This window comes from Heterocephalus glaber, unplaced genomic scaffold, assembly GCF_053883595.1.
Source record: "Heterocephalus glaber isolate CG9 unplaced genomic scaffold, H.glaber_assembly_v1.0 deba00001806, whole genome shotgun sequence".
NCBI lineage: Eukaryota > Metazoa > Chordata > Mammalia > Rodentia > Bathyergidae > Heterocephalus > Heterocephalus glaber.
Genome location: NW_028258481.1, coordinates 237,451 through 261,390, shown reverse-complemented (window position 1 = coordinate 261,390; position 23,940 = coordinate 237,451). Strand labels below are relative to the sequence as shown.

At 39.4% G+C, this 23,940-nt stretch overlaps 2 pseudogenes across 1 annotated transcript; both read right to left on the bottom strand.

Moving 5' to 3' along the window:
- Positions 1-9,863: 9,863 nt before the first annotated feature.
- Positions 9,864-12,041, bottom strand: LOC101711302 (olfactory receptor 5T7-like; annotated as a pseudogene).
- Positions 12,042-14,054: 2,013 nt separating this feature from the next.
- On the bottom strand, positions 14,055-21,408 carry LOC101711666 (olfactory receptor 5T7-like; annotated as a pseudogene). The gene is made up of 2 exons (XR_015448308.1): positions 20,800-21,408; positions 14,055-15,045 (listed from the first exon to the last, which is right to left on the bottom strand). The product of XR_015448308.1 is annotated as an olfactory receptor 5T7-like (transcript).
- Positions 21,409-23,940: the final 2,532 nt, after the last annotated feature.

The following is a 23,940-nucleotide window of genomic DNA, read 5'->3' as shown; positions in this document are numbered from 1 at the left end:
AATTGTCATTTTCTAAGCTGCACTTGATGCTATGGTATTGCTGATTGTAACATTTGCCCCAACATGTTGTGATTGATCTAATCATTTCCTGGTTTAATGAAAATAAAATAGCCTCAGAGTCATTAGAGCCTTAAAACCTAAACAAAAGCCATATGTAGAAGACACCTCTGAAAAGCAATCATTCCATGAGGGTTTTAACACAAGCAACAAAGACACTTGCATTAAGCAATTTTGAAATATCAACCCAGGAATTAAACCAAGGACAGTACCAAAAACAAAAATGAGAAGACATTTAAGCAAGGGACAAACACAGGCTTTCACATCACAAAAAGGAAATTCTGGGGGAAATGAGGTGGAAAAGTCAGATAATCAACCACCTGGACACCCTGAACTGATAGCACAGGAAGTAACAAAACAGATGCATGAGGCTCTAGAAAAATTCAAAGCAGAAATAATGTCCCAGATAAATACAGAGATGGTGAGTAGAGTGAAAGACATGATTAGAGGCTCTAGAGCAGAAACAGATAAGAAAATAGATGAGATCAGAAACATGCTGGAAGCCATGAATGCCCAGCATAAGAAAGGAATGGAAACCATGATCTCCCAACATAAGAAAGAAATGGAATCCATGAAACAGATTCAAACAGATATTCAGGAGATTAAAAACTCCATTGAAAGCATGCACAGGAGACTAAGAGAATCTGAAGACAGAATATAAGATATAGAAGACAGGATCACAGTTAAGGATCATGAAAACAGAGATTTCTTAAAGGTAGCAAGGGACCATGAGAAATCAATCCAACACCTGCTAGATGATGCAAAGAAGAATAGCATAAGACTGATAGTAGTCCATGAAGAAACAGGAGAAAGTACAATTGGCATAAAAAAACTGTTCACAAAAGTAATAGCAGAAAACTTCCTGGACAGAGGTGGAGAATTGGACACACAGATAAGTGAGGCATATAGAACTCCACCCAGCCACAATCAAACAAAATCTACACCTAGACATGTAATAGTCAAGATCCCAGAAACCCAACAGAAGAACAAAATTCTACAAGCAGTTAGAGAAAAGAAACAAATCACCTACAAAGGAAAGCCCATCAGAATCATGGCAGATTTCTCAACACAAACCCTCAAATCAAGGAGAGCCCGGAGTCAAGTATTTCAAGCCTGAAAAGAAAATAACTTCCAACCTAGACTGTTGTATCTGCCAAAATTATCTTTCAAAATCGATGGGGAAATTAGATACTTTCATGACAAAGAACACCTGAGAAATTTCATGAACACCAAACCAGCACTCCAAACAATTTTATGCAATATCCTAGAAAAAGACAATGAAAGTCACAACTCCATGAGGCCCAACAGAGAGAAGACACCACACAAGGTAAGGCACTAAAGGGAAAGGGGGAAAAATAAGAAAAGAGCCAACAACAATAAAACATCATGGCAAGATTGAGTCAATATCTCTCAATTATACCTATCAATGTTAATGGCCTCAATTCACCAATCAAAAGAAATAGACTGACTGAATGGATTAAGAAGCAAAACCCACCAATATGCTGCATACAAGGAACACACCTAACCGAAAAGGGAATTCATAGACTGAAAGTAAAAGGATGGAAAACAGTTCTCCACATGACAGGAACCCAGATAAAAGCAGGGGTAGCAATCTTATTTGCAGACAAAGTAGATTTCAAATCAAAACTAATTAAGAGACACAAAGATGGTCACTACATCCTTGTGAAGGGAACAATCCAAGAGGAAGAGATGACAGTCCTAAATATTTATGCATCAAATATGAATGCCCCCAACTATACAAAAAAAATTAATGGACATGAAAAACCAAATAAACAATAACATAATTGTAGTGGAGGACCTCAACACCCCTCTATCACAAATAGACAGGTCATCTAGGAAAAAAATTAACAATGAAACTCTAGAAGTGAACCAAGCTATTGAACAAATGGATTTAACAGATGTTTATAGAGTGTTCCAGCTCACAAAATCAGAATACACATTCTTTTCAGCTGCACACAGGTCATTCTCCAAAATAGATCACATGCTAGCTCATAGGACAAATCTGAGTAAATGTAAAAGAATTCAAGTTATCCCCTGTATATTATCAGACCATAGTGCAATAAAATTGGAGATCAATAACATAAGAAACCGCAAAACACCCACAAACACATGGAAATTAAATAACACTCTCCTGAACAAACAATGGGTCACAGAGGAAATTAAAGAAGAAATTAGACAGTTTCTAAAAGTAAATGATAATGCCAGTACAACCTACAGGAATCTATGGGACACAATGAAAGCAGTTCTCCTTGGGAAATTCATAGCAGTGACTGCCCATGTTAGGACAACAGAGAGAACTCAGTTAAATAACCTAATGCAGAACCTCAAGCTCCTAGAAAAAGAAGAGTATAACAAACACAAAGCTCATACAAGAAAGGAAATTATAGAGATCAGAGCAGAAATCAATGCAATGGAGACTAAGAGAATGATACAAAAAAATCAATGAATCGAAGAGCTGGTTTTTTGAAAGAATAAATAAAATCCATAAACCTTTAGCCAACCTTATCAAAAAAAGGAAAGAAAAGGCTCAAATCCATGCAATTAAGAATGAAAAAGGTGCAGCCACAAGAGATCCAGCAGAAATCCAGAGGATCATCAATACCTATGCTGAGAACCTGTACTCTAATAAAATGGAAAACACAGAAGAAATGGACAGATTCCTAGATACATACAAATTGCCAATGTTAAATGAAGAAGATATAGAAATTCTAAACACTCCAATTACAATGAGTGAAATTGAAAATGTAATGAAAAATTTATCAACAAAGAAAAGCACAGGTCCTGATGGCTTCACTGCTGAATTCTATAAGACATTTAAAGAAGAACTATAGCCATAACTCTTTAAATTCATCAAGGAAGTTGAAAGGGAAGCAAGGCTTCCAGATTCTTTCCTGGAAGCAAGTATTACTTTGACTCCAAAACCAGGGAAAGACCCAACCCAAAAAGAGAACTACAGGCCAATCTCCCTAATGAACATAGATGCAAAAATCCTCAACAAGATACTGGCAAACAATACAGAGGATCATCAAGAAGATCATACATGCTAACCAACTTGGATTTATCCCAGAGATGCAAGGATGGTTCAACATTCATAAATCAATAAATGTAATACACTGTATCAACAGAGTCAAGGACAAAAACCATATGATCATCTCGATAGATCCAGAAAAGGCATTTGACAAAACCCAGCACCCATTCATGATAAAAACACTATAGAAAATTGGAATATAAGGTCTTTATCTCAACCTGATAAAGACTATCTATGAAAAACCAACAGCCAACATCATACTAAATGGTCAAACACTGAAAACTTTCACACCAAAATCAGGAACAAGACAAGGATGCCCACTATCACCACTCCTGTTCAACACTGTTCTGGAAACATTAGCCATAGCAATTAGATAAAAGAAAGAAATAAACCGAATAAAGATAGGAAAGGAAGAAGTGAAACTGTCATTATTTGCTGATGATATGATACTTTACATAGATGACCCAAAAAACTCAGTCCAAACTCTTCTATACCTAATTGACAGATTCAGTAGAGTAGCTGGATATAAGGGCAACACTCAAAAAGCACTAGCCTTCTTATATGCAAATAGCAGACCCATTGAGAGAGAAATTAGGAAAATAATTCCTTTTACAATAGCATCTAAAAAAATGAAATATCTAGGAATCAAACTAACAAAGGAAGCAAAAGACCTCTACACTGAAAACTACAGCACTCTGAAGAAGGAGATCGAAGAGGATATAAGAAAATGGAAAGATATCCCTTGTTCCTGGGTAGGAAGAATCAGTATAGTGAAAATGGCAACACTTCCAAAACTACTATATAGATTTAATGCAATACCGATTGAAATTCCAACAATATACTTCACAGAACTAGAGAAAACAATCCAAAAATTCACTTGGAAGCAGAAGAAACCTAGAATAGCAAAAGCAATTCTAGGCAACAGAGACATGGCTAGGGGTATCACAATCCCCATCTTGAAACTATACTACAAAGCTACTGTGATAAATACAGCATGGTACTGGCAAAGAAACAGACCCAAAGATCAGTGGAATAGGTTAGAAGATGCAGAAACAACTCCAGACATACTCAGCCACCTCATCTTTGACAAAGGAGCCAACCACTATTGCTGGAGAAAAGATAGCCTGTTCAATAAATGGTGTTGGAAAAACCAGATTTCAACCTGCCAAAGATTAAAACTAGACCCATACTTATCACCATGCACTAAACTAAGATTGAAGTGAATTAAAGAGCTAAATATCAAGACAGAAACAGTAAACTTGCTGGAAGATAAGTTAGGTAGAACTCTCAATGACATTGGCATAGGAAAAGACTTTGTGAACAAATCTTCAGTAGCATGGGAACTAGCACAAAGAATCAACAAATGGGACTTCATCTTATTAAAAAGCTTCTGTACTGCAAGAGAAACTACAAACAGAGCGAAGAGGCAACCTACAATATGGGAAGATATTTTTAGCAGCTGTACCTCAAACAAAGGTCTACTATCTAGAATATATAAAGAACTGAAAAAAATCAGACCCCCCCAAATTCAAAGACCCAATTCAAAAATGGGCATCTGAAATGAACAGACATTTCTCAGACAAGGAAGTAAAAACAGCAAATAAATATATGAAAAAATGTTCAATATCACTGGTCATTCAAGAGATGCAGATGACACTGAGATTCCACCTCACCCCAGAAAGAATGGCTGCTATCAAGAAGTCAATCAATAACAAACACTGGCAGAGGTGTGTAGAGAAAGGAACCTTTCTCCATTGTTGGTGGGAGTGCAGACTGGTGCAACCACTGTGGAAATCAGTGTGGAGATACCTCAAAGAACTAGGACTAGAGGTCTCATTTGACCCAACTATTCCCCTGCTGGGTATCTTCCCCAAAGAATTAAAAGAATCATACCACAGCGATATATGTGCACCTATGTTTATAGCAGCACAGTCTGTAATAGCTAAGGTTTGGAAACAGCCCAAGTGCCCATCAACTGGAAACTGGATAAAGAAGATGTGGGTGTTTTTATAAAATAGAGTACTAAGCCATAAAGAACAAGAAACTAGAGTCATTTGTAGCTAATTGGCTGCATATGGAGATCATACTCTTAAGTGAAATAAATAGGACACACATGCGTAAAGACCGAATGGTTTCTCTAGTGTGAGAAACTGAAAGTGTAAATAAGGAAGAAAATGATTAAAATGAATAATTGATAATTTGAAATAGGAAAAGGTGCAAAGGGGTAGGCGTGGTGGGAGGGGAAGGGAAAAGGGAAGAAGGGAAAGAAAAAATTATGAGAAAGAAAAAAAATGGAAACAAAGTCTTTGTAAATAGGGAAGGGTGGAGGGGGTGAAGGGCACATAGGTAATGGGGAAAAAAATAAGAACTAAGATACATCATGTTCAGGTACAAACACCCAATGATAAATGTAAATGAATTGTATACCTAAAATGTACCAATTAATATATAAATAAATTTTAAAAAGAAAGTATGGTACAACGGTTTACACGCAAAACCTCTCATAATATGCTACTGAATGTTTTATTATGCAAATTTCCTTTTTTTATTGCTCCATCCATGTTTATTCTTTTAGTGGTAAATTATTTTTTATATAAACATATTAGATATTTGTAAATTGTTTTTCAAAATATCTACTACTTTTACAGTTACTCGAAAGTTATGAAAATATTTTCATTTTTCCCTGTCCTTATATTTGTATCAGTTTTATAACTATATGAGTGCCTGATGTCAATTTATATTTATAATTCAAAATTGCTGACCATTATTAAAGTAAAATACATACATTATCCATAAGAGTATTCTATTTCTGAATTTGTTATGTGTTCTTACCCCACTTTCCTGTGGGTTATGAGTCTTTTGTTTACTAATTCAGCAGATGTATCACTATATGTATTTTGGTAGCTTTTGTCTTACAACAGTTATGATTCATATGATGCAGACTTGAGAATTTGTAAAACACAAATTTCATCATTCTTTGTAATTTGGGTCGCATTTAAGGAATACTTCCATATGTATCCGAATAATCCCATAGATCACAGAGATGTGCTAACTTCCATTGCTTGAGTGTGTACCACTGAGGGATATCGATGGCCAGGACTCAGTCTGACTTTGAGTGAAGAAACTATATGACATCGCAGGGCAGAGCTCCTCAAAGAGATGAAAGCAACTTTTGCACAGCCAAAGATTGCCATAGGAGATTTTGTGCATCGATGCTATTGAGGTGCTAGTTAAATTACTTAAGCGTATTTGAGGAAAATGTCCTTTGTACTTTGTGGTCTCTGGCTACTCTTGTTCTCTAACTGATTAATGAAGCAAACTCGAGGGAAAATGAGGTTACAAAATAAAAATTTAAAATCATGAGTTACAAGGGAAGCAAAGGCGGGGAAAGCAGGCAGCTCAGCCCTCCTCCAGAGCCCTACCTAGGGGTGGAAATGCGGCCCGCTGAGCCCTTTCTCTGTCTTCCTCCTAGGACCCCCACAGGGAGGCTGGGGCCAGCGGTGAGGGCGGAGCAGCACAGCTCAGAAGACAGCAGCCAAACCCGCGTGGGGTCCGGGCGCAGGGCCTCCCTCAGGGGAGCTGGGCGTCGGTCCAGGGGAGCCAAAGCTGTCCGTCCCTGTGAGGCAGGAACGTCCTTTCGGGGAACATTTCGTGTCTCAGTACAATCTTGAGAAACGCTGACAGAGGCCCAGTGGTCGGTGAGAAAGGAAGAAGTGGGGCTGCTGCCTGCGCCGTGGATAACAGAATGCAGTGGGGATGAACTCACCCCACGGCCAGCCTCACGGACACCAGGACTCTGCCCAGGTCGTGCGCGGTGTGCAGACCTCGTGCTGTGGCTCGCTGGTCGCATGGACTTCAGCAGGGAGGAGAGGACTCCGAGTGGAGGCTGGCAGCGTCCAGGCCGTGGAAATGCTCCGGGTGAGAGCCCTGGCTTTGCTGTGGATTAGGCGGTGTCGTCAGCTCAGCAGATACTACTGAGACTGTGGGATTGCAGCCGTGTTACAGCGCTGAGCTGTTCCCTCAGCCTGAAGGGCTAAAGCTTTGGTTCAGGGCTGATGGGTTTTGGGAAAGCGATTGGATCATGTAGCCTACAGAATCACCTAATGGAGCATATTGATGTCCGTACTCTATTCATGTTAATAATAGCCTGATGGCATCATTGGGAGTGATGACAAGGGGAACAGGGCCTGCTGAGGGAGGGCGTCCTGGGGTGAACTTGAGGACCCTGTCTGGTCCCAGCCGCTCTTCTCTGGCCTGCTCACCCTCTCTGACTCCTGGCTGCCATCATGTGAGCAGCTGGCCTCTGGCTGCACTTTTCACCAGGTTTCTGCCTTGCTGCAAGCCCACAGCAACCGTGCAGCAGACCATGGACTGAGGGCTGAATCCTGAGCCAAAAGGAGCCTTTTGTCTTTCAACGTTTATGTCAGATGATTAGTCAATTTTTAACGACCCAAGAATCCAAGGCTTTTACAAATGCCCTGACAAATATTAGCAATAGAAGTCTGCATTTACTTAAGTGACAAGAATACTTATTTTGAATTCTGTGTAAGATTACCTTTGATTTTACATATATATCCATTAGTCTTTCTTATTTATTTAGGCATAAATTTCATATGAATAATATTGAAACTTTTTATATATCCCCTCCTATTTCCATGAATCCTACTCATTTCCAGTTAAATCTCTTACCTGATATAAACGCTATCTACCATGTGTATTACTTATTTGTTAATTTATGTATTCATCAACAAAATATTCTGTAATATTTCAGAAATTTATGCCATTTTTCTAATGCACTATGAATGCTTATCCTCAAATTTATTGTATTATTTGGTTTCTGTTTGAACTCTTGTGTGTTAATTTGCTTATCTATAGGGTATCGTTATATTTTGCTGAGTGTATAAACTTATTAGAAGTTTCTGAATTGTTTTCCAGAATGTCCGTGGTGTTAAAATCCCACCAGAACAGCTGAGGGGTTTACTTTGCTTTCTCACCTTCAGGTTCTACTTCACAGCTGTTCAATTTAAGCCAATTTATTACAGTGAAGAGTGTTTGATGTGACCTTACATTTATAATTTTCAGGTTACCTTTAAAGAGAAGTATAGATATCAATCCTGAGAGATTTCTTTATTTGGAGTTATTATTTGTATGTATTTGTTATCCAATGCCCCATGGGTTACTAGCTTTCAATTTATTAATTATGAAGTCTGTGCCTTATTCTTGTACTACATTCATGATTGATTCCTCTGATGCAAACGTAAGTTTGAGTACACCTAAAATCCATCATTAGTTGTAATTTCAATTTGTGTAAGCAACTCTTCAATGCTTAGAAATATCCACCCAAGTAGACATGTGTATGAGCTCAGGTACACCAGGTCAGCCCTGGTGGGCAGTGTTTGATGAAGTACAGATCACAGACAGAATGATCATAACTGAGTGGTAACATTTGGAAGAAGGCATTCTGTGATATCACAAGGGATTGCCTGCTACAAGAGTGAAATAACTTTTATGGTGCTATGCAGGAATACGTTTGGGTGGGAGAGGTTTTGTGTTTATGATGTGCTGTGCTGGTATTGAAATGTATCAATCACATTTTTAAAAAATATCTTGGGGTTGCTTTCCATGTCCTGACGGTATTATCCTATAATAAGCAATGAATAAAGGGGATCCCGAATGAGTTCAAAAAATACTAATTGAAATGAAATGAGTTAAGATGAAAGCGAAGAAGGGAAAAATGCAATAGCTTTGTCTCTGAGGAAGGCCGGGCTGCAGGAACAACAAGGTGAGGGAGCAGGACTGAGCTTCAGCCAGCAGAGCCCATTTCCGGTCATTTCCTTCCAGAGCCAGGCAGTGAGGAAGCGGCCTAGGCAAGGGCAACACAGCTGGGTACAGGGGGACAGAAAGCAGAGAGAAGCTCTGAGCAGAGGGCAGACTGAGGGAAGGCTCCTAACTGAGGGTATGGACTCAGGTCTTCAGAGAGACAAATCCAGCAGGGAGTTCTGTTTCATTAAATGAATTGTGATTGTGCTGTTGTGGCCATGTTTAAGTGCAGTCCTGACAAATGTTGAGGTCCAAGGCTATCAGCTTAGAGACTGGGCTTCATGCCCGTGCTCTGGATGGATGTATACTAAAAGTGGTCGAGCTTCAAACTTACCAATCAGCCCAGTGATGATCCACAGAAATCTGAAGACCATGGTTGGCAATGCAGTTGCTGCATATGGCAGAGAATGCAGGAAACTGCTTCAAATTGAAATTACGTACCAAAGATTCTAGGGAAAATGATCTGATTATGGGAGCAATATTTATTTCCTGTTGATTACACAGTGTTGATCAAGCCAGTCAGACAAACCTACAAAATTCTTTACAGATGGATTTAGGGGAAAGTGAAACACAATTTAGTTCGGCTTAGGAAGGTAGTATGCAACATGCTGAAGGTCACATATGTATAGGCCGTGTGTGTACTGTGCATGGCAGCAGTACCAACATCTGAGTATGGATACATAAACACATACCGGTATCAGCACTGTGAAAGCAGATGGGAGATAGTTTATCTCTGCTTTCAGTGCATCACAGGAGAATATTGCTTGTATTCATTATCTTAAATATTCGTGAAGAGAAAAATTAGGAAATTAAACAATTTCATATTCTCTTTATACTGACATAAAGAGTATCAGTTTTAATCTTAGTACCAATTTTGGGGTGAAATTGTACTTTATTCATAAATTATTTTTTCCCCAAACACTCTCTAAGTCACTTCCTAGACATCAGTGTTCCTCAACCTGTAGATGATGGGGTTCAGCATGGGAATCAGAATGGTGTAACATATGGGCACCATCATGTCGTGCTCCAAGGTGTAGCTGGAACTGGGTCTCACATACCTGAAAATAAGTGTTCCGTGGCAAATGGACACTGCAGTGAGGTGAGAGCCACATGTAGAAAAGAACTTTCATTTCCCTTCTGCAGAGCATGTCCTGAGACTAGCTGACAGAATGAAACCATAGGATACCAGGATGACTAGTACAGTAAATACCTCAATAGAGTCAGCAATGTAAAAGAATAGAAGCTGGTTCCTGTGAGTGTCAGAGCAAGAAATTGCAAACAGAGCAGGGATATCACAGAAGATGTGTTGGATGACATTAGGTCCACAGAAGGTCAGGCTGAAAGTGGCCCCTGTGTTCACAGTGGCATGCAGAATCCCCCCAAGGTAGGACGCAGTGATGAGTGACACGTAGACCCTGGGTGTCATGCTCACAGAGTACAGCAGCGGGTTGTAGATGGCTACGTAGCGGTCATAAGCCATTGCAGCCAAAACAAAGTGTCCTCTAGTCCCGAACATTGCAGCAAAAAACATCTGTGCTGCACACTCAAGCAATGAAATGACTGTCTTCTTTGACATGAAATCATCCAACATATTTGGGGTAATAGTGGAGGAAAAGCAGGCATTCACAGAAGACAAGGCACTCAGAAAATAGTACATGGGATTGTCCTGCCAGGAATCCCCAACGACCATCATAATCAACCCTAAGTTTCCAATGAGAGTAAGAAGATCATTTCTATCCAAGTTTTCATAAGTGATAGGATTGATTCATTTTTTGGGTAAATAGTATTCCACTGTGTATATGTACCACATGTTTATTATACCATCACTATTTCATGGACACTGAGGTGTCTTCCAGCCCATACCTTTTGTTAAGAGAGCTGCAATGAATGTGGTGGTGCGGACGTCTTCTCCTCTGTCCCCCATACAGATTTCATTTTCTCTGTATAATACATATCCACTGGAGAGGAAATTCTGGGTCATGTGGTAGATGTACACTAATATCTCAGTTCAAGAATGCTTTTGTTCATGAACAATTTGGTTCAAGAACAGAAACATTCAGTAGAATTTTGCTTCTGTTCACAAACTTGACATTTGGTGATGAATACAATCCCAGCCATCTTGTTCCTTCCCCATAGGAACAGGAGTGTGGTCATCTTCCCCATTCTGACCTGTAATCCTGGCTGCCTCACAGACAGACCTGTGCACACTTGTGAAACTTACTTGTGTTCTCGTTAGCAGTGTGGCACTGTATAGTATTATTCAATCCAGCATGGCTCCAAAGAAAGTGCAGAGCATGCCTGGTGGCACAAAGGACATGCAGAGTGGTAATGAAGGTGACACAAATGTGCAGAGTGATGATGAAGTTAACAAGAAACTGCAGAGCAAGAATGGTAAGAAAGTTTTGAAGAAAATGATGAGTGTGACTTCACAAAGGTCAAGTCCCTCACCCCTCACAGGACACCCCTTCTGCAGCCCATGGACCAGCAGTGACCTGCAACTCCAAGAAGCTTCACTTCTTGTATTCACACAGCAGGAAGGGTCGGGTGTATCCTTCTGCCCTCATGAATTCCACGCCTTTTGGGGGGAATTTAATAAGCCTAAAATCCATAGAAAATTGAAATATATATTGAATCCATGTCAGAATATTAAAGGTTAGAATTTCTTTGCTTAATGAAAATATTTTAAACTTAGGAGTGCAGATGGCTTGCAGATGAGGCATATCTTCAGGGGTCCAGAGCCTCAACATTCAACATTAACTGCACCACAAACCTACTGTTTTTTCACACAGCTGAGGAAGTCAGGGACAGACCACAGAGCCTGGCTGTGGTATAAAAATGCTGAAGAAGGCAGAAGGAAAGGTGGTCAGCATTACCCTTCCCCCAACTTGAAATTTGTGCAAAGAAGAAGGAATTGAGGCCAGGGCTTGGATTAAAAACCCAGTACACCGCATACCACAGCAAATCCTTTTGTTAGGAAGAGCCCCAACCTCTACCTACCGAGCAGGACTCTAGGGCTGGAACTGATGCAGGTAGAAGGTGAGTCTGTCCACCACATGTAGGTCTCTGCTCGACAATGCCAGGGATGCTCAGTAGCCTTATACTCTGGGCCTGGCATGGTCCAGCACCTTTTATTTTCATCCTCAGGCTGGTTCTCACTGCCATGGGCCTGGAATTGAGCTTGGAGACAGATCTGGTGCTGAGTTCTACCCCCGCTCCCCAGTGGGTAGAATTTCACATCCTGTTCTGCTGCTAAGGTTGGAGAAGGTGGCAGGAGCAGGCTCTGCAGTGCCGATCTAGGCACTCAGGCTGTTCTGTTTGTACAGACACTCAGGTAGGGTTGGGTCTTCCTACCCATAAGGCTCCGTGGTCTGACACTTGGCTTCCTCTCTCCCTTCCTGTTTGGAGGAAGGAACTATGTGAAGAGCACAGAGAGCCCCTTCAAAGCAAAAGCAGAGCTACTGCAGCAGGAATATATGACCAGAGGGGTGCTCTGCACACATGGTGATGTGCCATTCTCTGATCAGTGCTTTCCTTTTAAAAAATTCTGAAGATTAAATATCATCTTGATAAACATTAGAGACCATCTCCTGTCTTTTGGGAGGAAGCAAATAATGGGTTTTATGCCCTGTGTGTAGGTGACACAGTAAGAGAGGATGAAAAGCAGCCCAGAAACAACACCCCGGAATTTGGAATTGTTACTGGTGCTATCTGAATCTCAGGTCAGAATCAGACTGCTGCAAATGTATTGACCTACACATTGGATGAGAGTCAGAACCTAAGGACTTAATGAAAAGTAGTCTAAGCATAAAAAATCTCTAGTTTTGCACTGATTAGGTGACATTTTTTAAAGCTAGTCAGCTATAAATTATACACAACTTCAGGTGTATCAATGGTGGGGAATTACACAATTTAATCTTTTTGTGTGGGTGCCAAGAACTGAACTCAGGACCTGTGCTTATGAGGCCCTAACAATTTAACTTCTGTAGGGGTGAAATACAGCATGATGCATTTAGAAAGAATGCATGTATCTATACTTCTCTGCCATGGTGCACATGAGTACATAGACACATATAGTATATCTATGTATGCACATAAGCATGTATTTACATGTTGAAGTGCAAACACCTGAGTACCTCAGAATGTGTCTGTATTTAGAAAAATACTGTTTCAAGAGGCAATAGCTTAAAATGAAGACTATTGCGTGAGCTTTCATTGAATGTGCCTGATGTCCTTATGAGAAATAGGGATTTGGGCAACAGACACATAAAAAGGAAAGACTACATGAACACAGAGGTTTAAAGAATATCCATCAACAAACCACAGAGAAAAAGCCCCAAAGAAATCCTCCTGGTGAATACCTTGGCTTTGGGCATCTACACCCAAGAACCGTGAAAAAATAAATTCCTGCCACATAAGATATGCAGTCTTCGGCAGGGCTCAGTGATGTATACCTGAATCTCAGCCCCTGAGAAGCCAAGGCAGGAGGTTGGTTGTGAGTTCAAGGCCAGCCTGGGCTACACAGTAAGACCCAAAAGCCAAAAAAAAAAAGAGAGAGAGAGAGAGAGAGGGAGAGAGACAAAAGACAGATCCACAGTCTGCTATGCTTCCGTGGCTGCCCTGTCCCACTAACAAAATCAGTATCAACATATATGTGTGTATGCATGTGTGAGGCATATGTGTGTGTATTTAATAAGAAAAGGATATTTTACAGTATAAAAGTAGTGTAGAGTGTTTTCTACAAACTTTATTTTTAAATGCGTGATAATAAGAGCAGAAAAACCCATGACTATGTGTGAACAACCTATTTTAAAAAATGAATTAACATATTCTAGAAACACTAAATGTCACATTTTATTCTGCCTGTATAATAAATCTAACTATGAATATAAAATTAACGCGAGGGGGAGGGATGAGGGAATAAAAGGAATCAGGAAAGATGTGTTAACTACAGGTACCTAATCCCTAAGATGAATGTTAGCATTATGTACTGCAAACATGTGCTAACTAAATTGAAATCTTGTACAAAAGAGTAAAAAGGAAATAATGAACTAAATGAACTCATGAACTAACACTTCCCCAGAATTATGATAATTTAGATAGACTGATTTGTAAAATGTAATGCTCGATGTTAAAGAGTCATTTTACCTTTACACAAAATTTTTCTGAAAACTTTTTTCATTGCCCTTTTCACATCTTTGTTCCTCAAACTGTAGATGACAGGATTCAGCATGGGAATGATGATGGTGTAAAATATGGACACCACCATGTTGTGCTCCAAGAAGTAGCTGGAACTCGGCCTCACCTACATGAAGAGGATTGTCCCGTGATAAATGGACACTCCAGCTAGGTGGGAGCCACACGAGGAGAACACTTTTCTCCTCCCTTCGGCAGAACGCATCCTCAGAATGGCCAACAGGATGAAGCCATAGGAGATGAGGACAACCAGGATGGTGACCACCTCAATGGAGCTCACAAAGAGCAAGAGTAGAAGCTCATTGATATGAGTGTCAGAACAGGAAATAGCGAGGAGAGGAGGGATATCACAAAAGATATGTCTAATTTCATTGGACCCACAGAAGGAGAGGCTGAAAGTGGCCCCCGTGTGCACAATAGCGTGAAGAACATAGGAGGCGATGATGAGTGGCAGGTAGACCCTGGATGTCATGCTCACGGAATACAGCAGGGGGTTGTAGACGGCTTCATACCGGTCATAAGCCATTGCCGCCAGGAGAAAGCATTCTGTGGTCCCAAAAGTAGTAGCAAAAAATGACTGTGTTGCACATCCATAGAATGGGATCGTTTTATTCTGAGTCACCAAACCTACTAACATTTTTGGGACGATATCTGAGGAATAGCAGGCATCCACAGAAGACAACACGCTGAGAAAATAGTGCATTGGGTTGTGCAGCCGGGAATCCTCAATGACCAACACAATCAGTCCTATATTTCCAACGAGGGTGAAAAGGTAAATTGCAAGAAACAAGCAAAAGAGGATGGTCTGCAGGTCAGGACTGTCTGTGAGCCCTGTGAGTATAAATACAGTGACTTCAGTGATATTCTTCATGCTGAAATCGCCTACAGTAGACTTGAAGATTTTCAGAAGATTACCGTTCATGGTACTGTGAAAACAATGAACAATAAACAATACTATGAATTGAAGGAATATGTGCCATACTTTTATATTTTTTTCTTGGCAATGTATGATGTCCAAGCAGTTGATCAGGAGCCACTAACAAGGTACCATGCTACTGATGGAGCCTCAGATGAAGGTTATAGGTGTTCACGCTATAGTGAATAGTACTTCAAGTACCTGTACTTAGGCAGTTTGTATCTTACAGTATTGTGATTATATATCAAGGAGTGGAATTTTGGAACATTATATTATTTCCATGATTGTCATTATGAGAACCACCGGAACTGTTTCCAGCAATAATTAATCCAGTTTGTATTAACATTAATAATGTGTGTGTCAGTTCTTCATGTACTTCCCAGCACTTGCTAATTCAAAGTGGTTTACTTCATAAAACCATTTCTGTGTAAAGTTGCATACCAGTATTTTTGTATATTTCCTGAGTGGAAAATGATAACAGAATTCCCATCACAAAAGACATAATACTAACAGTCAGGGAATGGCACTATATTAAGTTGAAAATCTTCTGCAGAAAAGAGGATACAATCAACAGAGTGAAAATACCACATGCAGAAGGGGAAAACTGCTTTGCCTACTCTTCCTCTGAAATAGATTAGTATCTAGAATATACAAGTGGCACTGAACAGTTGAGACACAAAAAATAAATGCTCCAATCAAAAATGGATGAAAAAAATGGATGAATGAAATCAAGAGACATTTTTCAAAAATAGAAGTTCAAATGGTCAATAAGTACATTTAAAAATCATCATCTTACACCTTTAGGGAAAGGAAAATCAAAACAACTTTTAGCTTGCATCTCACTCCTGTGAGAACAGCCATCAACCAGAACACAACAAGGTAAAGATCTTGGCAAGGATATGTGGAATAAGGAAGCTTCTACACTGTTGGTCAACATGTAAGGTAGTAAAACCACCATGGAAATTGGAATAGAGATTCTTCAAAAATTGTTTTTAAATTAAAAATAGAAATTGCGTGTGATTCAGCTATTGCCTTCCAGATATTCTCCCAAAAGAGTTAAGTCATCATACTCTAGTGATAAGTCCATATCCTTGTTTACAGTAGCAGAATTCACAATAGTTAAACAATTGAAATAGCCTATATACCCCTTAATGGAGATGTACATAAAAATGCGGTATACACACCAAATAGAATTTTACTCTGCCATAAGAAAGAGTAAATTCATGTTATTTGTAGGAAAATGAATGATGTTGAGACCATAATGTTAAGTGAAGGGAGACAGAAAGTTAAGGATTGAATGGTTCCTTTTACAGGAGAAAACTAAGATATAAATAATTTAAAGAATAAAATACAGCAGAGTTGCTAGGAAGCAAACAGTAAATTATTTGAGATGAGGAAGGGAGAAAAGGGAGGGTGGTGGACAAAGGACAATAAAAATGATCAAGATACAATTTATAGGGCCACTTCTCCCACATGTATGTGATTATTATGTACCACAATCACAACAACTGAAAACACGACTACTCTTTTCAGGTCCACATCCTCATGACCTCAACTAACCCCAGTTTTCTTTTCAATTGCATGAACTCTAAATACACTGAACATTGTTTTTAGTGATTCCATTTCCACCCCATGAACATCAGAGTGCCGCATTCAGATCAGAGCAACACACAACAGTTGTTGCTGTTTAATTTTGATAAAGCTGATTCATGTATTTGTTTTATTTGTTTCTTGTGTTTCATTTTTGATTTGTTTCCCATATTTAAGGATTCATTACCAAAACTGTTGACGTGAAGTCACATGTATCCACGTGAAGTCATATGTGTAGTAATGTAGGGGAACAGCTTATTTGCATGGGAACATCCAGTTATTCAAGTACTATAAATTCTCTTCAACAGTGTTTAAACTCACCACAATGGCATGTGATTGTTTCCTTTGAATTTGCACAATTTGAGTTGATTTGCAAACTTAATACAGCTACAGATGTTTAACTAAATTTCCTCAAAATATTTTCTGTGAATGCTAATGGGTATATCCAATATTGAAACATTTTTGTGCTATCCAGTTGATTGGAAATTATTCATAGGATGTGGATGGCCTGAAAATTACCATGCATGATCCAGATATATATATACTCCACTCATGATTATAAAATGTGAGCAAGATGAAAAATAAAAATATGTGAACTCCATTCTGGATTGTGTTGGAGACAACAGATTCAGAAACAAATTCCTATCTTGTTTAAGTGCTGGCGATAACTATTTAGCAGTCATGAAAATTAAATCTCAACAACTTATTGTTATATGAGATTTTAAAAGAGCCATTTAAAAATGATGTTAACATCACAGTTTCACTGATTTAATATTAAAACCACTTAAAATCAATTATATATATACAGACATATATATGTATACATTTATCTTTCCTATCATATTATGGCAAATATATTTTATAAAAAGATATGGAAGATGCTAAAATACTATACCAATAGTGGTTCTGTTAAATTGGACAGAGGAAACGGGAGTAGGAGAGCTGAGATGAATGAAAATTTGGTTTAATCAATGTACTATATTACTTTAAAATAAGAAAGCACAGGGTAAGCACATATTGAAAGGCCTCACATATTTTGATACAATGGCTCTGAGACAATGACTCTGATTCTTGAAGAATCTAATAACATAAGACTAACTGTTAAGATCAGTGAGAAACGGGCCGGGGATTTAGCTCAGTGGTTTCGCCACCTGCTGCGCAAGCGCAAGAACCCAAGTTCGATCCCCGGTACCAAAAAAATAAAAACAACAATCGCTTCTCAGCCTTTTGGCTAAGGTCAAGTGAAGATCAGTGAGAAACCATATGCTCACACCCAGTTAAAATAGACAGGAAACTGCAAATATTTTGGGTTCAGCATTTAAGCACTAAGTTTGCAAAGGTGAGAGAAAATGTAACAGCTGTGGAGTATTTGCTAGAGGAGCAAAACTTCTTGTACACTAATTTACTTCACCTTTGCAGATAACAAGTGCCAGAGACAAGATTTAACCCTACATGTCTCATAGTGCACCTATGTCTCAGAGTCTTTGCTCTGCGTCTTGTTAGACCAGAGCTTTGTTTTGTAAGTTACACACCCAAATCCCGCCATTCCCAGGGCAGTGAGTCAAAGCACAATTCTTAATATGCATGGAGTTTTGAAAAAAACATTGACTAGAAAATGATTAGAAATACACAGTAATCTAAATTGGCTTCTAGATTATAGAGCTAGTAAAAGGATTTTTGATTGTCTTTGTTTTTATAGCAAAATATTTCCTTCCTGAGAGTTAACAGGTTGAATGTATTCTTGCTTTCTTTTTGCAGATTCCTGATTGTTCATAATTTGAGGTGAAATGTCTCCTTCCATTAGGAAAATGAAAGCATACCCTTAATTTAGATAATCCTTATTTATTCTCACGAACATATCACGAGTATTTTTTATTTTCTTTGTTTAGTAGGAAGTGTTAGTTTTATATATTTACAAAGAAATTTGTATGTCAGATATAGATGAATATAGTGTATTCACCTATGCAGTAAGCAATAATAAAAGGGTTTATGCAGTGTGCTAAAAAGCTAAAATGTGTACTAAAAAGAAATTGATCTGAATTTTTAGATCTCTGAAATATTCTCCCAATAATCTCAGTATTTCTCTTATATATGGAACAGCAAATTCCAGGTTAATTTATGATGGATTACTCATTTAGATTGTATATATCCATTTATCCACCTGATGAGGAAGCCCACAGGAGATGTTCCCAGGGGAATATCCCTAAATTATCTTCTAGTTTAACATAACAACAGGGTGATTTACTTCCTAAAAATAGGATCAATGCTCCTGGAAAAAGATTCTACATATTGAAATTCTCCAAATGAATGAAGATATTTGAAACCTAATTAAAATGATGTATTAGAAAATAATTTAAAATATTGCAAGCTTTGCTAAGAAATCTTAAGGCAGGAGAAAATATAACATGGTTTTGATGTTAGGTTATAATTTCACTTCCCTGAAGTTCAAATTCCTCAAGTTGACCATATAAGTAATTTTATATTGCAACAAGTAGGTGCTTTTGGCAAACTATAGTAATGTAATACCACCACTTGTTTTTCATATGGGACAGAGGGTATGGGCATACAACCACTCCAATGCATGTTACTTTAACTCTGCCCAAGTTATAAAGTGCTATATTTGAAGCAAATAAAGTTAAAAATTAGGCTAAAATGGGGATTATTACTCAAGTAGTTAGAAAACCCAAAATGCTATATGTATGGAAGCAGTATGAAATTTGAAAATGACTTCACCAGACATAATTTTGTGAATGTTGGATCCTAACATTCACTCAGGTGAAATATAGTAAATGTATGTATGTATCCATCCATCCATCCATCCATCTGTTCACTCACACACACATGGTCAGTAAACATTTAGAAGCAGACCATCAGACAAATGCACTCAGGTGCCTTCAGGATCAGGATGAGCTGAACACTGTCAGGAAAGGAGGTGCAGAAAGATTTCTTCCCCAGATACACTTGGTGTTAGAAAAGTTGCAAACAAAAGTTGTGAATTTGAATTTTAGGATCATATTCAATTTGGAGTTTGGGGTGGCAAAATGATTTGCAAAGTTTTATATGTATTTTAATCTGAAGCTCATTTGAGCTTTTACTATGTGTAAGCAAAATTGGAAAATAATATCAGGTAGTAACAACATCAGGAAGAGAAGCAAATATGAGAAGAGGATAAAATATCATATTGAGGTTTAGACCTATTTCAGGAAGGTTGTATGATACACCTCAGGGAAGATGAGAAACTGGAGCCCAAAACATAATGAAGCACTGAAGCATTTAAGATGAGATTTCTTAAGAGTGGACCTCACTTCAAATCGAGTAGACAACAAAATAAGCCAGACACGTAAATGTATAATCAGGTGTGACAAACAGAATCAAATAATAATGCAAAAATGAATGGAATAGACAAGGCAAGCAACAAAAAGTGTGCCCAAACCCAACCCCTCTTTAATCCAGTATCTCCATGAAAACATTTCATAAAAGACAAGCCTAAAAAATTTTCAACAACATACTAACCAATTCAATCCAAAAGGACATTAAGAAAGGGTTTAGCTATAATAAAGTGGAATTCATTTCAAGGATGGAAGGATGGTTCAAAGAAGCCTATAAATAAGATACAGCACATTAGCTGAACGAAGGACAAATATCATAAGGTGCAGAAAGATTACTTCCCCAGATACTCTTGATATTAGAAAAGCTGCAAACAAGAGATTATGAATTTGCATTTTCAGATCGCATGCAATTTCAAGTTCAGGGTAGGGAAATGATTTGCAAAGTTATGTCTATATTTCAGTCAGAAGCTCATTTGAGCTTTTACTCTTACTCTGTGTAAGTGAAATTGGAAAATAATATCAGGTAATAATATCAGGAAGAGAGGCAAATGTGAGAAGAAGATAAAATATCACGTTGAGGTTTAGACCTATTTCGGGAAGGTTGCATGATACACCTTAGGGAAGATGAGAAACTGGAGCCCAAAACATAAAAGCACTGAAGCATTTAAGATGAGATTTCTTAAGAGTGGACCTCACTTCAAAACGCGTAGACAACAAAATAAGCCAGACACGTGAATGTATAACAAGGTGTTGTCGGGAGCAATTCTACATGATTTGGGGGAAAATTCATTTGATTAGGCCTAGTTCTCCTGCCTACAGCCCAGGTAAGGCGTTTTGAGACCTACCTCCATTTTGGCCTCTGGTCAACTAAGACCTCAATGGTCCGGTGATGCTGTGATGCTCCAGGACAAGACTACACCAGCTGAAGACACCCTGGGGGGAACAAAATCTTCATCTGCACAGTTCCTCATTGTTCTACGATTTCCGCAGACTCCTCTAACCCCAATCATCTGTTTCATTTGTTTCTCCTGATGTCCTGAACCCTCTATCCCCAGTCATCTGTTACATTTGTTTCTCCCCGTGTACTGAATAAAGTGTGGCAAGCTCCAGGCCTTTAGTCTTTGCTAACCAGAGCAGCACTGATCAGGCCTAAAGCTCAGCTTCGTCTCAAAGTCTCACGTTTTCTACCTTTCCTGTGTACTAAATTAATTCGTCTTGTGCTGTTGTGGCTCACAGGAGACTAAGCCTTGCTGGAGAGGTTCTAGTAACGTCCCCATTCCCTGTTCCCTACAAGGTACAACAAAGAGAATCAAATACAACAGAAAAATGAATGAAATAGACAAGTCAAGCAGCAAAAATATCCCCCAATACCAAAACCCCTCTTTAATCCAGTATCTCCACCAAAACATTTCATAAAAGAGAAGCTGAAAAAATCTTCAACAACATACTAACAAATCCAATCCAAAAGGTCAATAAAATGGTTATTGGGTATAATAAAGTGGAATTCATTTCAAGGATGCAAGGATGGTTCAAACAAGCGTTTAAATATGAAACACCACATTCCTGAATAAAGGACAAATACCATACGGTCGTTTTAATAAACAAAAAATAAATTGGATAAAATTCAAAATTTCTTCATCATAAACATGTTGACAATATTGTTTGTAGAAGGAAATATCTTAATATAATAAAGGTCATTTAAAGTACACTAACAGTTTACATTATACTGAAGGGGAAGCAAAGCTGTACATTTTCTCTCTAAGATCTGAAACAAGACAAACAGGCTCACTTCACCTCTTTTACTTAACAGCACTGGAAGCCTTATGTCGAGACAAGAAAAGGAGATCAACAGAATCCAAATTGGGAAAGAAAATTCAAATTGTCATTGTTTGCAGCTGGTAGTATATGTATAGAAATGCACCCAAGCCCCATTAAAAACTACTAGAACAAATAAATGCATTTGGTAAAACTGCAGGATATAAAATCAACATACATAAATCAGTAGCATTGCTGTTCTCAGGAGTTAGTTATCTGAAACAAAAATCAAGGGCACAATCACATTTACATTAGCTACAGAAAGAATTTAAGAATAAATTTAAACAAAAAGGTGAAGATAACTACAACTAAATTGATAAACTATTGATGAAAAAACCAGAGACACAAAATGAAGACACTTTATGTCTGTGCATTGGAATAATCAATATTGTTTAAAAAACATACTCCCAAAGCATGTCTTCAGATTCACTATCATTCCTATCCAAAAGCCAATGAAACTCTTGGCATAATTAGGATAAAATCATAAAAATTATATGCAAAACACACCATAAAGATATCACATAGCCAAAGCCAACCTGACCAAAATGAACAAAGCAGGAAGTCCTGAAAAATCTGGCTTTAAAATATACTACAAAGCTGCAGTAACTAAAACGGCATGTTATTGGCATTAAAGAGAAAACAGAAGCAAGTTTCTATAATAAATTATCAAATCTATTGTGGGGGGCCTTGCCCCCCCCGCTGGCATTCTTTAGTGCCTATTACGGACATGCCCGGGCTTGTTGCAGATCTACCCGGCAACAAGGAAGTAGCCCCAGTACACTCCTCTTGCTCCTCCCCTCTCGTCCTACGGTATATATGTTGTAGCAGCTTCCGCAATAAACGAGACTTGATCAGAAACCTGTCTTGTCTCCATCTCTCGTGTCCCCTGTCCCCTCTCATCCTCGCTCCCCCTCTAGGGTCTTCGTTGACTTACCCGCGGGCCGGGACAAGTGGCGCCCAACGTGCGGCCCGAGAACGGGGGATCCAGTGAAGGATGCTGCTCAGGGGCCCTAAGATTAAGATTGAGGAACAAAGAGCACACTCGACACAGGAGAGGCTTGCAACTGACGTAGACCTGCCGTCTTTTCTGCACCTCGGTAAGTTGAGCAGCGATTATGGGACAGGGCATTAGTCAGCACGAACTATTCGTGCAAGGTCTCAAGGAGACATTACAGGCACGAGGGGTAAAGGTTACAGTTAAACAATTGCTGAAATTTTTTGATTATATTAAGGATCTCTGTCCCTGGTTCCCTGCCGAGGGAACCATTGACGAAAAGAGATGGAAAAGGGTAGGGGAAGCTCTTCAGGATTATTATGCCGCTTGCGGACCCGGAAAGGTCCCGATTGCGGCGTTCTCTTATTGGAATTTGATCAATGATATTATTTCCCAAAAAACGAGGGACCCACTGGTGGCTCAAGCTATCCAGGTTGGAGAGATAGCCCTCCGCACTGGTCAAAATCCAACGCCTCCAGGCGGCTCCGACACAGTCTCCCGGGACGCCAATATGGCGCCGGGACCCAGGCCCATCAAGGCCACGACTTCCTCGCCAGACGAGAAAGAGGACTTGATGTCCTTTGACAGTGACGATGATCCTGCCCCCGACGGACGTAACGCTCCCTCGGACCAATCCCAGACGGCCACGATCCCTGCCAAGCCCTATAAGGCAAAGCTTCGCCGGACCCCCGCTTCCTCTCCCTCCGCCCCTGCTTCCGAAGAGGCCCCACCCCTGCGGGAGGTTCCGCCCCTATATCCCTCCCTTCAAGCCTATCGCTGCCCGCCTCCACCCCCAGAGCCGCCCCAAAATGGCTCCGGGACTGACGAGTCTGCGGGGGGGGGGGCACTGCGGGGCGGCTCTGGGTGCCCCCCTCCTTACATTCCTCCGGGCCCCAACACTCCCGCTCTGGCATATCCTGTTGTTGATCCCCAAAAGGAACTCCGGGACAAAATAGATTTCCTCAAAGAACAGATAAGGTTAGAAAAGGAACATCAAGAACTTATTACCCAGCTTGAAGGTTTAAGAACAGGCAAGGCCCATGAAAATGTCCCTAGAGAAGACACCCTTAAGCCACGACCCCCCATTAGAGGGGCGACCCCCAGGGTGCCATCTGGATCAAGGGTACCCCTAGAACTTGAACCTGTGGAAGCCTTCCCTGTAACTGAGACTGCTGAC